An 18,568-nucleotide genomic window follows, 5' to 3' on the forward strand; every position below is an offset into this window, starting at 1 on the left:
CCAGAAGGGATTTTAGACACCACATATCTCTTTGCACATATAATTGATTCACTTGAATCTACACTTTTCTCTTTTAGGAATATTATTGATTAAAAGCAATAGTCAATGCATACTCTAATACTTACTGTCCCTCCCATTTCAAAATCCAAAAAGATTGCACCAAACAGTTCATTCCATTTTTGTATAGCATCCTAGAGTAACACAAGTGCAAATTTTAACATGTGTACAATACCAGCATGCCAGTACCAGTACTCAGCTTACCTGATTGAAGGCATGCTTAATTCTGTCTAGCTGGTGAATTGTTAGAGTCTGTAAACAAGTCAGGATGGTGCCTGGCATTTTGCCAGGGAAATGTTAGAGTCTGTAAACAAGTCTGGATGGCTTCTGGCAAAATGCCAGAGGGAGTGGTTTGTGAAGTAAGGCCACGGAGCCATTAAGTGTGGAGATTCCTTATTGGTTGACTGCTGTATCTATTTTATGTTAATTAAGATAAGCTGTGTGGAATGTATAAATACCTCTGTTGTCCTACAATAGATGGCTCCTTCCCACTCCTGCTGTATCAATCTACACAAGTCGTTAGTCACCCCCCTGGTTATTTTGCTGCAGCCGGACTGCGGCAGATGATGGCCCATTACGTGGAGTCCTGGGACACTTGGGGGGTAAGTGACAAAAAAAAAAAGCTGCCGGTCCATAGATAGGACGGGAGCAAATCTGCTCGTCCCTAGGCAGATAGGGCAAGAGAAAAAATGGCCATTTTGAGAAAATGGAGAAGATTGATACAGTATGTTTGTGTCTTGTTTTGTCTCAGTGTATTGTATTGTCTCTGTGATGAAAATATGGAAGGGGTGTTAAGTAAATTGATAAGGGAAAAAGGCACCCCAGTGGAACCAAGAGCAGTTAGGGCATGTGTTGATGGAAGCCCGGGGAACTCTAGTCAGAAAGAAGAAAGTTCAGAGGAGGAAGGATTATCAGGAAAAAAGTTACAGCAAAAGGCTATTACTGAATACTTTTCGTTACCAGAGGGTGCGTGAATCGGTGCAGCAGCTGCCACATGATGGAGCGACTCATGGCGGAGCAAGGACTTTCCAAGCCACGGCAGCCGGCTCTTCCACTGCCGAGAGCCGAAATCTAGACCTGACACAGAGGCACAGTCTCACAGGCTCTTGCTCCCTGTGCCCAGTGTCAGTTTGAGTCCAGGACACTCCCCAGACTCTCCCCAGGGCCATCTGGGGCTGCCCGGGAGGCTACAGCCGGCAAAAGACACTACCTGAATCCCTGATGTTTGGTCATTTTCAATGCCAATAACTAAACTACAATGGTTCTCCCACACCTGGAGGCTAATGAGTAATGAGCACTATTAAGGCTTATTTCAAATGTAAAAAAAAACCTTGAGATAATGTACTAAATTGTTCAGAAGGTTGTTTTCTTAGTGGAATGCTACAGGATTTTTTTTTAGCCATCTGGAGTTCCTGCCTTCTAGTGCCAGTGAAGACGAAGGTGGAAGAATTTACAGTGTTGCTGAAAACCCGGCTGAGAAATGGAGCTATTGCTGTTTCTGCTGCTACAGCTTAGGCTAGCTGCCTGCAGAACTTACCTGAACTGTGATTTACTTGGACTGTGAGTTAATCTATTGAGACATTGCTTTACCTGAACTGAGACAACAAACTGTAATCTACAACAAATTGAAACTCAGTATCTTTACTAATGATGTCATTGCTGGTATAATTTTTCCAAGGGCTTCTTGCATGGAGCCATCAATTGGCTTGGTATTGTGACATTTTGTATCCTCCCCTTCTGCTTGTAGCAGATTATTCATGGTGTTTGTGTAAAAACCACTATGGTCGTTTTTTAAATTAAACAAAAGAGGGAAATGTTAGAATCTGTAAAGGAGTCAGGATGGTGCCTGGCATTTTGCAGGGAAATGTTAGAGTCTGTAAACAAGTCTGGATGGCTCCTGGCAAAATGCCAGAGGGAGTGGTGTGTGAAGTAAGGCCACAGAGCCATTAAGTGTGGAGATTCCTTATTGGTTGACTGCTGTATCTATTTTATGTTAATTAAGATAAGCTGTGTGGAATGTATAAATACCTCTTTTGTCCTACAATAGATGGCTCCCTCCCACTCCTGCTGTATCAATCTACACAAGTTGCTTGTCACTCCCCAGTTATTTTGCTGCAGCTGGACTGCGGCACTGAGTGACCTAATCCATAAACTGTTCATTGATGTTGTCTTTCTAGGACAAGATCAAAGTTGATTTAATTTTTTAATGCTCAGAATGAAGCATTTAGGTCATCTGGTGAAATTTAACATCAGATTCATCCAGAATACTTCTTAGGTAATCCTCTCTGGACACATAACTTGACATCATGAATCTGGTGGTTATGAATTTTTGAATATGTGATCTTCTGAAAAAATCTGTAAGTTAACTGAAGTAAGCAAGATAGAAAAATGGAAAGAAAGAAGGTTCATTTGGATACTAGATAAAATATTAATTGGTCTGAACCAAAAGGAAATTTGAGTTATAATTTACACTAAAAATTGTTATATGTTCAGATAAAGAACACAGGCAATTGTCCCCATGTACATGTTAGTCTATGACTGATCTAAAATTTGAGGCAAATGTCTCCTCAGATGACTTCTGTCAGATAGGGACAATTCCTATGTGAGCTTACAAGTTGAAGCCAGTATCGCCAGCACTAGCAGAAGCTTGCAGATGGTTATGTGCTAAAGATTGCAGATGGTTACATCCAAAGCTTAAGGGAATTGGGTAGAACATCATGAATGGCCAACACAGTCATCAAACTGAAGCAAACTGACAGGCATATATTGCACAAAAAAAGTAACTGATTATTCTGCATTCCATTTTTAATGTTTTATTTGTTTCAGAGCACATTAATGCAATCACATATTTTAGATTTCTTGAGGATGCAAACTTTTCCCATTCTTGTCTAATTCTAACTCACTATGTTTTCTTTTCTCTTCTTTCTTTTTATTTTTTCTCTTTCTGGATTTGTTCTCAGCATCATCATACAGCAGTGTTCTGGTAAAGCCCATAGTCCTCATTTACCCATTTACATTTAATAGTATGAAACAATAGCTGATTTTATATTTAGACTAACATAATTGCAATATAGTTACTTGAAATATTATTTCCAATCAGTTTCTTTGCTCTTTTCCCTATAATTTTATCTGGCTCCAAATCTTTATATAACTTACATACTCCTAAAACTCTCAGTTTTATAATTCCACTTCATATTGCTCCCATAATCCCAAATTCTTATGTTTAAATCCTTCCTAAAGAACACCTCAGTTGGACATCTAAGTTACATCACAATCTACTGTATACCTCCTTTCCACACATATCTTTTACTCATACAATATTTCCTATATCAAATGAAATTTCCTAAATTTCAATGATCTTCTTCCATGTTCTCAGCCTGAAAACTTTGGAGTCATCTGGATTTTTTTTTCTGTCACCCCCTAACAGCCAATACATCAGTAAATGTAAATGTTTTACTTTCCAACAACATCTAAAATCTGAATGTTTTACAATCCTTCTGCACAGATCCAAATCATGATTATTTATCTGCAAATATATGGTATATTCTATATCCTATATTCTATAACCTATGTTCTGGTTGCTTCCACAATCAAACTCCAGTCCTCATTTTTCTATTTTCAGTCTATCAGAGTACTCTTATTATATTGTCAAAGAGGTTTAGTTGGTCTTCTACTCAATAGTCCAAACTGAGTTCCTACCATATTAAGAATAATGACAAAACCCATGTTAAAAAGCTATAGACAGGGCTGGGTCTGTAGCTCAGTGGTAGAGCACCTGCCTTGCACGTGTAGGGCACTGAGTTCAATCCGTAGCACCACATAAAATAAATAAATAAACATATTGTGTCCATCTACAAGTAAAAAAATGTTTTTTAAGGGCTGAGGATGTGGCTCAAGCGGTAGTGCTCACCTGGCATGTGCAGGGCGCTGGGTTTGATCCTCAACACCACATAAAAATAAAAAATATTGTGTCCACCTAAAAAAAACCCTAAAATATAAATATTTTAAAATATTTTTTTATAAAGGCTATAGTCTTCACATGGTAGAATTTCAATGTGATATACAGATTAAGAAACCTAAGTTTCTGATTTCTTTGCACTTACACCCTAGTCTTCAGGGCATAATTTTTTCATTTCTCAAAATATGTAATATGCACAAATTTTATGAAGCAAAGAGATTGTGTTTACAAAATAAGTGATCAAAGTTAAACATTAAAATCATTTTTCAAAAATTCCAGAAATTATGCAGTTACATTAAAGTTTTTCAAAATTTACTTTCATCAAAGGAGCAATGAAAACAATAACAATAACAACAAAATCATTTGGGAATTTTTCAGCACTTATTTTTTCTGTTAGCTTTATCCCCTGCTGAGTAAAATTTTAACTCTGTTGTTACAAATTATAATGTTCATTTTATATAAATATTTTTTCCAACAATCAATAGCTTATAAGCATTTTCTCCCAGCAGTTATGAAATTAGCACTACTAACTAACAAGTTTTGAGATTTCACAAAGGATCTAAGGATCTAGGTCATAAATTTCTTCAAAATCAGAGTGCTTACAGTAATACAGTTAAAAATTAGCTTGAAAGTATTTTGTTTGTGCATTTATTTTTTAATCAGGGATCTTTACTATAATTATTATGTATTGCCTTTCAGGAATTTAAGTGGTGGATTACTTTTGTTATGGTGATGTTTATATCTTTCTAATTCTCTTATTTCATACAAGACAATCCCTGGGATTCGAAATAATTCTTTCCACATTTGAACTGATACTTATTAAATTAGCATTCTGAGGTAAAACTATCCAATTTTTAAGAAGTTAGCAAATTTTTCCGAAGAAAAATTCTGGTAAGGAATTTCAACTACAAGTAATACTAAATTCAAGCTCATCTGCTGGTTCGCTTAGAAATACGATATAATCTAACAAGTTATAGTATGGTCAAAATTAAAACATGCTGTGGCCTTAGTTCAGGGTCAAATTTGTTTTTATTATTATTCCTGTTAGTAACTCTATCTGCCTGACTTGAATTCTTATTTCTTCTTCTTCTTTTTTTTTTTTTTTTTTAGTTTTCGGTAGACACAACATCTTTATTTATTTATTTATTTATTTTTATGTGGTGCTGAGGATCAAACCCAGCACCCCCTACATACCAGGCGAGCGCGCTACCACTTAAGCCATATCCCCAGTCCAATTCTTACTTCTTCTTCAAATAACTTTCTTGATAGTCACAAAGAATCTATCAGGAGCATCACAGCCTCTCAGTAATGAGGCCACAAACGTTACTTCCTCTATCTGTGGGAGATTGAGGAAGTTACTACTCCTGCTGAGGGAACAATATCATCCTTTTAGTTTAAATGAACTAGCTTATGTCATGTTCAGTTTCTGGATGAATAACTATGTTCATCAGGAAAAGGCTTTGTGAGATGCAGTTTAATCATGTATTCCTGAAACAGTTTTTAGGCATGGGGATCGTTGAGTGTGTGCAGATATTTTTCATTTACTCTGGATTTGGACTTTCTGCATCCTAAGACATATTGTACACATGAAATGCAATGATAAAAATAGACAAGGTCCTGGCTGGGATTGTAGCTCAGTGATTGAGTGTTGCCTCTTATGCATCCACCTATAACTAAAAAAAAGAAAAAGAAAAAGAAAAGAAAAAACATAAACAAGATAGATAAGGTCCATGTCTTTAAAGAGCTTATATTTCAATACAAAAGACATAAAAATAATTTATATTCAACATACAATGTGCAATATGATCGGATATTTACCATTTACCAAGAATGTTCAATATACATGTGTGCAAGTGACATAAAAAATGTGAAAACAGGATGGGGTTGTGGCTCAGTTGTAGAGCACTTCAATTGTGAGGCACTGGGTTTCATCCTCAGAAACATAGATTCCCTTCAGTAGATGAATGGATAAAGAAAATGTGGTATATGTACACAATGGAATATTACCAAAAAATAAAAGACAATAAAATCATGGCCTTTGCAGGTAAATGGATGGAGTTAGAGAATATAATGCTAGGTGAAGTTAGCCAATCCCCCAAAAACAAATACTGAAGGTTTTCTCTGATATAAGAAGACTGATTCATAGTGGGGTTGGGAGGGGGAGCATGGAAGGATTAGATGAACTCTACAAAGGCAAAGGGGTGGAGGGAAAAGGAGGGGGCATGGGGGTAAAAAAGATGATGGAAGGAAATGGATATCATGACCCCAAGTACACGTATGAAGACACAAATGGTGTGAAGATACTTTATATACAACCAGAGATATGAAAAAAGTGTGCTTGTTATGTGTAATATGATTTATAATGCATTCTGCTATCATGTATAACAAATTAGAATGAAAAAATTAAAAATTTAAAAAGTTTATTTTACTTGATTTTCTCACCTATTTGATATTATAGGAGAAGAGAAACGACAAACAAGAATATGGACCCTCATTTTAGTGAAAGTTAGATGAGATTTTGCTACTAAATACATAATTTAAAAAGCTCAGTTTTCAAAGTTTGAGAATTTCAGAATGATGGTTGAGAGGCTATCCATTTGAACTAGAGATGTAAACAGTGACAACTAAATGTCTGAACAAAGGGTTCACCACATTAGGGACCCTATCAGGGCAGGTCAGAGCTAGGGTCTGTGCTTGGTTGAGCTGGGAATGTGCTTGCTCCTATGTCCTACACTCCCACCCCCAGCCATGGCTCTACTATCAGGAATACCACAGAATACCCCTTCCTAGTATTTCCTGCCTCTCTGCTACTTACTTACAAGGGTGAGGCTACATTTACAATCATCTCCAGATAAAGGACCATCAATGTCATTCCCATTGCCCCTACATTCTTATTTCTCAAGATCACCACAGGGTGTTCCTGTGTTAGTCCACTTTTAACCACTGTCACAAACTACCTGAGAAAATTAACTCAAAGTATGAAAGATTTATTTGGCTCACAATTTTAAAGGTATCACTCCATGGTCAACAAATAAATAAATAAAGGCATTATGTTCATCTACACCTAAAATATATATATATATATATATATATATATATATATATATATATATATATATATTGACTAGTTTCCCTGTAATATGCTAACAGGAAAGGATTTTTATGGGCAGAAGGATATTTCTAAGGATTGTTTCTGAAAGCCTCTATCTGACTGGGATTTGGAAGCAACCTTTCCAAGATTATACCTCCTCAATGAGTCTGCAGCTGGAATCCAAGTGTGATCTTTTGTCAGACTTCAGCACCCCACTGTGGACTGTGGGCTCTTTATTGAGAAAATGTCTTCTTGAAGTTCTGTTTATTTGTAATCCCTTCTTGCCATTTTCTGATGTCTCTCTTCAGATGAACTTGACAAAATAATGCATCCATTATATTAACAATAAACATATTGTTAATACCCTGAGGGATGTTCAAATAGGTCTACTTTTTTTTTTTTTGCACACAGAACGCCTCAAAGATTGTTTTTCTTTTCTTTTTCCTTTTTTTTAATTTGTTTTTTTAGTTATCCATGATGGTAGAGTCAATTTTGACCTATTTATACAAATATGGAGTGTACCTTATTCTAATTAGGATCCCAGTAATGTGGACTTACTTGATGTAAAGATTCACTGTGGTGTATTCATATATCTACATAGTAAATTTATGTCAAAATTTCACTGTTCAAAGACTGATTTAAAGAAGATGGTATACTGATTTAGAATCTGTTCCAGGTCTGTACCTTGGTACAAATCCCAAAGAACTCTTAAAGACAATCTGGCATTGTTGTCTATGCCCACCAAGAAAAAGGAGGAGCATATCTGAGATCTTCTGGATCTAGAAAAACAAGATGTCCTCAAAAGTAAATACCTCCTACAGGTAGACCCCATGTTGAGTGGGTCACACAATTATAGTTTGGGACATCAAAACTTTTGCCTTCTGGAATGATTTTCAAGTTCTTTTAAATCAAATTATCATCAAACCATCTGAATCTTTCATATTGCATTGTTTTCTAAGGCCATGGTATTCTGCTTTTATAGTCATTACTTTATAGAACCAGTCTTGGCTTACTTAGGATGACCAACTTCCACTTCTGGTGGTATACTTGGTTCTGTCCTGTAGCTCCCAGATCATTTTGCATATAGTTGACTTCCCCCTGGCATAGTCTCAGCTCAACTTACCCACGTTGAATCCTCTTTCCTCATTTGTAATATAATCACATTTATCTTATATGATGTTAAATGCTGTTAATTACTCTCATATTTTAAAGGATCTTGTTGAAGTCAAAACTCAACATATAATTGATTAATGAGAAATCTCTATATATTGTTCTAGCACACTGAATGTAATGAATATTAACAAAAGGATAAGAAATGTTTTTTTGTACACAAAGAAAGTATCTATATCTTGAATGCATTTCTAAGATCACCATATTAAATTTTATATGATTAGAAATACTAGTAAATTTGGTGTCAACATACCTTATATACAAACAGATATGAAAAATGGTGGTATATATGTGTATTAAGAATTGTAATGCAAAAAAAAGAGTACATGTAAATGGCATAATTTTGGCATGAACATGCTTTATATACAGAGTTACAAAAAATTTGTGCTGTAAATGGGTAATAATGAGTGTAAGGCATTCCACTATTGTCACATATGTAAAATAATAATAATAGTAATAATAGTGTTCATCCAGGCCTCACAGTGGCTTGGGAGGCTAAAGTAGGAGAATCAAAAGATCAAATCCAGCCTCAGTAATTTAGTGAGGCCCTAGGCAATTTAGCAGGACACTGTCTCAAATTTTTTAAATTAAATTTTCTATTTATTCGAATGTGTTGTACACTATGGCAGAATGCAATTCATTCATATTATACATATAGAGCACAGTTTTTCAAGTCACTGATTGTACACAAGTACTTTTACACCATTTATGTCTTCATACATATACTTAGGGTATTGATGCCTAACTCATTCCACCATAATTCCTACTCCCTTCCTCCCTCTATTCCCCTTCCTCCCCATTGTCCTATGTAAAGTTCCTCCATTCCTCCCATGCCTCCCCATGCATCTCCATAATAAGTCAGCTTTCTCATATCAGGAAAAATATTTGATCTTTGTTTTTCTGCAATTGGCTATCTTCACTTAGCATTATATTTTTCAACTCCATACATTTACCTGCAAATGCCATGATTTTATTCTCTTTTAATGCTGAGTAATGTTCCATTGTGTATATATACCAGTTTCCCAATCCATTCATCTACTGAAGGGCATGTGGGTTGATTCCACAAGTTAGCTATTGTGAATGGTGCTGCTATAAACACTGATATGACTGTATCCCTGTATAGTTTTCTGGTTTTTAAGTGCTTTGAGTATAAAGTGAGGAGTGGGATTGCTGGGTCAAATGGTGGTTCCACTCCAAGTTTTCCAAGGAATCTTCATGTTGCTTTCTAGATTGGCTGCACCAATTTGAAGTTCCATCAGCAATGTATGAGTGATGAGTGTGTCTTTCCCCTCACTTCCTCACCAACACTTATTATTGTTTGTATTCTTGATAGCTGCCCTTCTGACCAGAGTAAGATAAAATCTTAGAGTAGTTTTTATTTGTATTTCTCTAATTGCTAGAGATATTGAACATTTTTATATGTATGTTGATTAATTGTATATCTTCTTCTGAGAAATGTCTGTTCAGTTTATTGATCCATTTATTGATTATGTTATTTATTTATTTATTTGGTGTTAAGGTTTTTTTGAGTGCTTTATATATCCTAGAAATTAGTGCTCTATCTGATGTGCAAGTGGTAAAAATTTGCTCTCATTCTGTAGGCTTTCTATTTACCTCACTGATATATTTTTTTTTTCTGAGAAGAAACTTTATAGTTTGAATCCATCCATTTATTGATTCTTGGTTTTAATTCTTGTTCAATAGGAGTCTTACTAAAGAAGTTGGGGCATAATCTGATATGATGGAGATTTGAGCCTACTTTTCCTTCCATTAGGTGAAAGGTCTCTGGTTTAATTCCTAGGTGCTTGATCCACTTGAGTTGCACTTTGGATATGGTGAGAGAGAGAGTTTTAGTTTCTTTTGTTACATAGGAATTTCCAGTTTTTCCAGAATCATTTGTTGAAAAGGCTATATTTTCTCCAATGTACTTTTTAGGTGCCTTTGTCTAACATACCTGTAGTTATGTGACTTAGTCTCTGTGTCCTCTATTCTGTACCATTGGTCTACAGGTTTATTTTGGTGATAATACCATGCTGTTTTTGCTACTATTGCTCTGTAGTATAGTTTAAGATCTGGAATAGTAATGCCACCTGCTTTACTCTTCTTGCTAAGGATTGCATTGGCTATGTTGATCTCTTATTTTTCCAGATGAATTTCATGATTGTCTTTTCTATTTCTATGAGGAATGTCATTGGGATTTTGATGGGGGATTGCATTGAATCTGTATAGTGCTCTTGGTAGTATGATCATTTTGATAATATTAATTCTGCCTATCCAAGAGCAAGGTAGATCTTTCCATCTTCTTAGGTCTTCTTTGATTTCTTTCTTTTGGTTCTGTAATTTTCATTGTATAGATCTTTAGCCTCTATCATTAAGTTGATTCCCAAGTTTTTTTTTTTTTTTTTTTTTTTTTTTTTTTTTTTTTTAGGAAATTGTATATGGGGTAGTTTTCCTCATTTACCTTTCAGAGGATTTGTCACTGATATACAGAAATGCCTGTGATTTATAGGTGTTGATTTTATATCCAATTAAGTGCTTTTTCTTATACATTAAACAGAAATTATAGAAATTTCAGGACTAGCAGTAGCCAAAATGAACACTATTTTCCTGACAACAGGATTTTTATATCTGTGATTATTTTGTATTACTACTTTTTGTCAGAAACTAACAAAAAAATTCTATTTAATACCATATTTTATACAATATGTCTTGAAGAATATTTCCTTTAGTTCCTATATTTCAACAGTTTTTGAAATCTTACTTCTTTCCATGGATAAAATGATAATAACAATTTAAGTTTCTTGATTTAAGATTAGCCTCCCTTTTCAACAAACAGTGAATAACAACTGTTGCATTGCTCAGACCATTACTGGTTAAATCTGAAGGTATAGATCTGATGGCTGCCTGTTGATATTTTACTTTAGATGTACTGTTCCCAATATCATGTGTTTTCATTTAAGGTAGTAAATGGATTTTATTCCAAGATCTCTAACTACAACTTCTTCCTGTGGAGCACAATTAGAAGCATTCTGAATTTCCTACTGTTGCCAAAAACATGTTAAATCATTTGACAGGTATTTTAAGGCTTACTAGCTGGCAAGTAGTAAATAATTAATTGTTTGGGCTAATTGCACAGTGCAGATCTCTGAGGAGGTATAGTAATAAGACAGTGTAATGAAAAAAGAAAGTACAGAGAAAAGAGAAAGAATGAAGAAAATAATGGGAATGTTCATAAAATGCATACCCATGTGTAAATAAAATAATTACAACATTTTTATTGTAATAAAAAATAAAAATGTTATGAATTCTTGGACTAAAAGAATGTGATTTACAGACTCCTTTTTTGTTATATTTTCCATAGTACTAACTATCAAACCTAAGACTCTCACTTAATAAATGGTCTTACATGGTGCAGCTTCAAATATTCATACTTTAATTATCTTTATTTTCAAGAGGGAAAAATGGAAATCCTGGTGCTGAGGCTGTAGCTCAATGGTGGAGTGCTTGCTTAACACGTGTGAAGCACTGGATTCAATACTCAGCACCACATTAAAAAAAATCACTAAATAAAATAAAGGTATCGTGTCCATCTACTATCTATCTCTATCTATCTATCTATCTATCTATCTATCTATCTATCTATCTATCTATCTATATAAAGGTATATAAGCTTAAAATGGTAATTCTCTTAAACTTCTTAAATTCACACACTTTTTAAAAGATTGAATAATATCACCATATCTAAAATGATTCATTTTGATATTTAAGGAGATCATTTCAGAGAAAGTTTTCATTAACTTGTAGTTAACATGTATATCTTATTTTCTTTAGCAAGAGACAAAGTAAAACTAGAAGCTTTATATTTTAACATTTCATCAGTTTCATATATCTTTAAGCACAAATTTACTTGCCCTTCAGCAAGACAGATTTATTTCTATTTTATTAAAGAATTCTTGAAGCAATTTTAATAATTATGAAGTTAAAATACTAACTTAAATGGAAAATAATGTAAGATATCTCCAGATCTTATTTGTGATCTCTTTAGCAAATCCATATTATTACAAAAATATTGATAGCATAACAAAAACATATTCTAAACACCTCTTTATGTTCTATATACAAGGAAAATTTGAAATATATTTGAGATTAATGAACAACATGAGTGCACCATGATAGTTAAAAACAATTAAGATTAGTTCTTTCAAACTTCAGTTATACGTTATGAGAAATATAAAATTGAATAATATTTTTGTGTCTCAGTGCCTTCGACTTAGAATCAGAGAATTATTCCAGAGAAAACCTTGAATTAACAATAACCTATACATGTTTGATACAAAACACAATAATATAAATGGTATCCCAAAGAAGGAGGAAAGATGCTTATTCTATTCAGAATTCAGAGGAATGAGATTCAAAGAAGAAATCAGAAAAATAATAAAGGTTCTATTAATCTGGGTTTCTTTTTGGTATGCATGGAGTATGTGCAATTACTCATTTATGTAAATTGGTTAAATAAATTTAAATGAGTGTGAATCAGTCAAATCAGTGCAGATATCAGACCACTTTTAATTATTTAAGGGGTTAACACATCTGCGATGAAATTGGTCGCTCTTTCTGTGTGTGTGTGTGTGTGTGTGTGTGTGTGTGTGTGTAGACTTTTTTACTGATATTTAATATTTGAACAAAAATATCAAATATTTTCCAAACTCAAAAATAAATTGGGCAAATGACATGAGAGAATGACAAAACTACTAACACCTTATTTTTCATTTTGTATAATTATGCTTTCTTCAATTCTACCTTAAAACAATAAGGTATAATTCACATTTTAAAAGTTATTTCTCACTGTTAAAAATCCAGAATAAGGATAGAATTTCTAACTCTTTTGAGAAAATATTAATTAATAATTAATATTTTATAGGAGAAGAAAACATAAAACTGTTTCTTTTAAATGGCTTCATGGGATGTCACATATTGATAGGAAAACATGCTTAATTTTTCAAAATATTGTTTCTATTTGTTATAAGCTTTCAGAATTTTATATTCATGCATGGCCTAATTGAAGAACAAATTTATGGTACACACTTAGCACAATAAAAGTAGAGAAAAGCATATTATCATCTCTTGACAATGATGAAATGCCAGTAGGATTTTGTTGGCTCAAAGCCAGAAAGATCACCTTAATGAAGTTTGCAGGAACTCAGCAACATTAGATGTACAATGGCTATTTGATTTAAAGCTGATGTAACACTTACAAACAGATTTATTCTTTCAAAAGACAAGATTACAATAAATTAGTTACAGACTTAATTGGCATTGATTTAAATTGGATTTTAAAAAATAGAATGAAAGGTACTACTGGGTGATGGCAGAATAGTGGGTTTCGTAAGGCACAAATGAGGAAACAGAACAACAGAAGTAAAACTGGTTAACATCAGGTCACTTCAGGTTACTTTCCTGTTTTGTATTTTGTCAGTGTTAAGCAAGGGAACTTCTTTATTATGCTGACTCAGATAGACTGAACTCTCTTATTTTTCAGAAAAACTCGTCTATTTCTGGATTGATCTGTTTTCTCTGGGTTTCATCTTGATGATGTGGCCTTTAGCATGAGTGACTCAATTTTGCTTTGCTCTGCTCTTTTGGGGCCAAGTATAGAAGCTCAGTCAAAATAATAACCTCTCAATTTTTTTAATACTTGTTTTCAGGAAAATAGTTTTCAGTTTTATACAGGGAAACATAATTTATAAAATAACATATTTTGGTAGGTACTTAACTATTTTCTAAGTGAAGAAATATAATTTTTAAAAAATTGAATAAAAATATGTATTTGTACCTTGAGAATTAAATGGGTGATCTTAAGAATCATGATATATAGACCCTTTGACTTTATGTCACCCTCTTAAGTGATGTGAAAAAAACTAAAAAATTTTAATCCTCCTAGATGTAGTAATATAATTATGTATGTTCTTACCTTTCCTACAGTTGAAATATGTATTTTTAAATTTTCCTGCATAAATTATAAATATTCCAAGAACACAGAAACTATTTCATAGGTTGTTTATATAGGAGGTGTCCCCCTAACAGCTCCTATGTGGATGCTGGAGTCTCCAGTCTCCTTGTATTTTGGCTAACATATCTTATTCATATGTCTTCCCAGTCTTCTGACATGGCAGGGCTGATTAGAGGTGTTAAAGCAGAATACAATTAAGAGCAGGTCTGGCAGTGTTGTATGCCAGTTCTCCTAGTGTTCCACTGACCCAGATCTAGAATCTCTGGTGCAGAACAAGAAAAGCTGGGCAATCTAACAACATGTGTAAGTTTGCAAAACACTATAGATCTCTGACACATTATCCTAATCACCATATAGCAAATATTTGCATGACTCTATCACCAAGCTTTGTTCCTAGTGTTTCACATATATTGATCCACCAATCTCCACATAACTTTATGGAATAAATACTACTAAGAATTCTCATCTAGTAGCTAGAGATAGGCAATTCTACTACAATCTACCCACAGACTGAGTTCTTAGCTTTATATTATGAAAACCTATTGCTCTTTCATATCACATTGGGTTGCAAGGGGTCATAGGGAGATCCTTCTCCAAGTGTCATACAGGCTCATTGCCATCTTCTGTCCTGTGCATCTTTAGAGTTCTTTCCTTTTTAAACATTGATGGTAAAGAAAAACAAAATTATTCATGAGTTGATTGTATGTACCAGGTCTGAATGTGCTGTGACCACATTTATTAATATTTTACTCATTAGAAGAGACTCATCTGGGCTGATGTGAATGTTTATGAGATGTAAAATATACTTGAATTCTACATCATGTATACACACACACACACACACACACACACACACACACACACAAAGACAAGCAGAGATAATGATAAGTTTTGGCAGTTGTTGCCATGCTCTCATCTTAAGTGGGATATCAAGGAAAATAGAGCTTAAATAACAGCGTGTTCAATTTCACATAGCTGGGTGGTGACAGAAAAGAACTTGAACCCTTATAATTTAGTTTGATATTCTGTAAAAAGTATGTCTTACAATGCAAAAATGTTTAATAGATATCCCAAATTAATGACTCTAGAATAGATAAAATAGATAATTTTACTCAGAATGCAGAATTAATATTTTTTCTTAATATACATTTATTAAATGATTTAATATGAACCATAATTTTACACAGTCATTTAACATAAAGCTCTCTTTGGTTATTCTCTTACTGGCATTTTTATGCCACTTGTAAGTTACTATGTAGGCCTATTTTAGTATTTAATATCTGGAGAGATTTTTTTGTAGATATTCAGTTTCATATCAGTGAAATTTTCTTGCATCAATTTTAATGATTATCTATTCAGTCTTGCATCTGTCTTTCTGGCTTTTTATCTTCACTTCCATCTTTTCAAAAACAGATACCCTTTTGGTATAAATAGAAAAACTCGGAGTTAGTCTTCATTTTTCTCTAATTAATTCAGAAAAATGTTTAAATAGGGAGAAAAAAAGATGGTGAATCATTGAACACTTCCATTTAGTTGGAGGAAACCATTACCATTGTGGAGGAAAAGGAAGAAAACTGAACCTGAAGGAAAGGTAACTTTCACATGGAATAAAAAATATTTTTAAAGCCTCTCATCTGTCTGCAATGAACTGGTTATACTGTTAATGATGTGTGAATCTTTAATTACAGATAAATGTTCATGTTAGTATCTATCCTCAGGGCAAAAATGCAAACACATTACACCACAGGAGAAGCAAAGAAATGAATTTATACTTTAATGAGCTGTGGAGTCTTATTATTCACTTAATATGATATGACACTTTGACTTTGTACTGGAAGCAAACTGGGAATATGAGTTCCAATTTTTATTAGGGGAAATTGTTTACTCTGAAAATTTATCTGATGATTAGTCATTTTTTTCTTTCATATCTCAAACACTTCCTTTCATTGTTTTCCTTTATATTTTTAATTAGTTTGAAGTAATTATTGAAAATTTAACATTAATTTTGCTTTTAATCTTGAGGGAAAGTATTCATGGAAACATCTGATGTTAGGTTTGACATTTTACTGTGGCACTGTGGATTTAGTTATCCATATAGGTACAAATAGAAGCCGACATAATGACTGACCCACATGATAATAAACTGTCCATCCAATGTAGTACCTTTCATTATGTAGCAATGCCAGATTTAATTGAGCATTTAATTCATAGTTTGTCACTTGCTGGTTGCCTGATAATTTATATCCAATCTTCATAGAAAGCCAGAAGGCAGTGTTGATTTTAATGAGACATCAAAACAAACTTGTGACAAGACATAGAATATGTCCATTAAATACATTGTGGCAATTGTCACTTTTTATTGTTATTGTTCATGTTCCAAGTAAGAGATGGAAAAAGTAATAATGTTGGTCAATGAAGTTATGGTTTTATAAATGAAATTACATTCAGTTCTATCATATAATGGAAAATTAAATGCTATTTTAAGAGCTACAATTATTAAACACCCAATGTTTTACTTATATTAGAAGGTAAAAACATAGAAGATATAGTAACAATTGTACAATATTGACAATTAGTTGAAGCTTCAGGGAAAAATAGTATTTCCTCTACCTGAGAGTTACTTCACTACAGATTAGGGACTTGCGACTTCAAATCTAAATAATGGTAGTGAGTACCAAGAGAGAAAATCAGTTCTAAGATGTTAAAAGTTAATGTTCAGATAAGAGTGAGTGTATCTACTGGTTTTCTTGATACTCTAGCTACACACATTTACTGCTTCTTCAATGTACTTACCCCAAATTAAATCTCTATTCCAGGTGTTTCTCTTAGCCTTTTTTTCTTGAATTGTTAAAAAATGTTACATGCCTTTTCCTTATTTGAATGGTCCCATCATAAACAATTGAATATTTTAATTTGTTATGTCCATATTCTTTCTTTTTTTCAATATTTTTTTGCTTCCAATTTTGATGAATTCTTGTCACTATTATTAGCTCCAACATATACACTTAGCAATATGATTGTCAGTGTCATTGATTTCAGCATAAATATGTAACAAAACACTATTTTTTTTTCTTTCCAACTTCAATTCTGTTAGCTCCTTTGTGGGCAGAATCTTTTGGGTCTATGATATATATCAATAGACTAGGAATTTTCTTCACACAATATTGCTGCTCAATACAAATTAATACAACTCTGCTTAAATCAATAACGTCATTGATTTATAGATGATAAATATAAAACGTACCATATATGCTAATACTTTCATTCTTTTGCATGAAGAAAAACATCATACAAAGCATCAATAGAAGAGTGTATAGAATTTTGTGATAATATAATTAAATCATTAAATTTTAAAATTTTCAAGTAAAGTTGAGCCTATAAGATAATGTGTATCCTTAGACACATTTCGATTTATTTTGTACCTATACCTTATATTTTCTTTATGCTGAGTTGTCATTTTACTTCTTTTTTTATATAAACTCTGAGAAAAAATTATTATTTATTATTTACATAAATAGATATGTTGTTCATGAATTATATAAATTCTGTTAATCATTTCTATTGAAAGATTTCCATACCATTAATTTGTCTTTTTTTTTTTTTTTTTTTTTTTTGCTTTTCTGCTTTTATTTTTCATTTATTATAAATTTTCCAGTTTCCCTAATGGAAAATTAAAATTACTTATATATTTTTTCACATTGTAATGTATAATTGACTCTATGCTCATTTCTTGAATACATTTTTGGAATGAAAAAATAATATTGTATTTAAATTAATAATTATTCAAAATTCAAATATAGTTTAATTTTCAAAACACAGAAGTTATTGTTTGCTATTCAAATTCTGTTATTTAATTTGTGTGATATTTTGTATTCTTGGTAATTTTTCTTGGTATGATTTCTTCATTAATAATCAGAGAATATGATATGTTCCCCCATCAAAACTTAGTTTTTTTTGATGTGAAGATTAGTTTATTAGCACAAACATGATTACATTTTGTATCTTCCAAAATCTGTTTTGTTTGCATGCTTGAGTCTTTGTATGTCTACATATGTCTACATGATTGAGAGCTTTATTGTTAATATTTTCTATTTGTTTATGTAACATAAATTAACATTTAATATAATGGTTACTCAGGAACTTCTGGAGTGTAGATTAACAGATTTCATCACAGAATTGTAAAATTGTTTTCCTTAGACATTTCAGTTCTATATACATGTTTGTAATAGGGATATTTTATTAATTCTCAGAGTACACCTTTCAGATTGAGTTACATTATACA

The sequence above is a fragment of the Callospermophilus lateralis genome, unplaced genomic scaffold (assembly GCF_048772815.1).
Source record: "Callospermophilus lateralis isolate mCalLat2 unplaced genomic scaffold, mCalLat2.hap1 Scaffold_86, whole genome shotgun sequence".
Lineage (NCBI taxonomy): Eukaryota > Metazoa > Chordata > Mammalia > Rodentia > Sciuridae > Callospermophilus > Callospermophilus lateralis.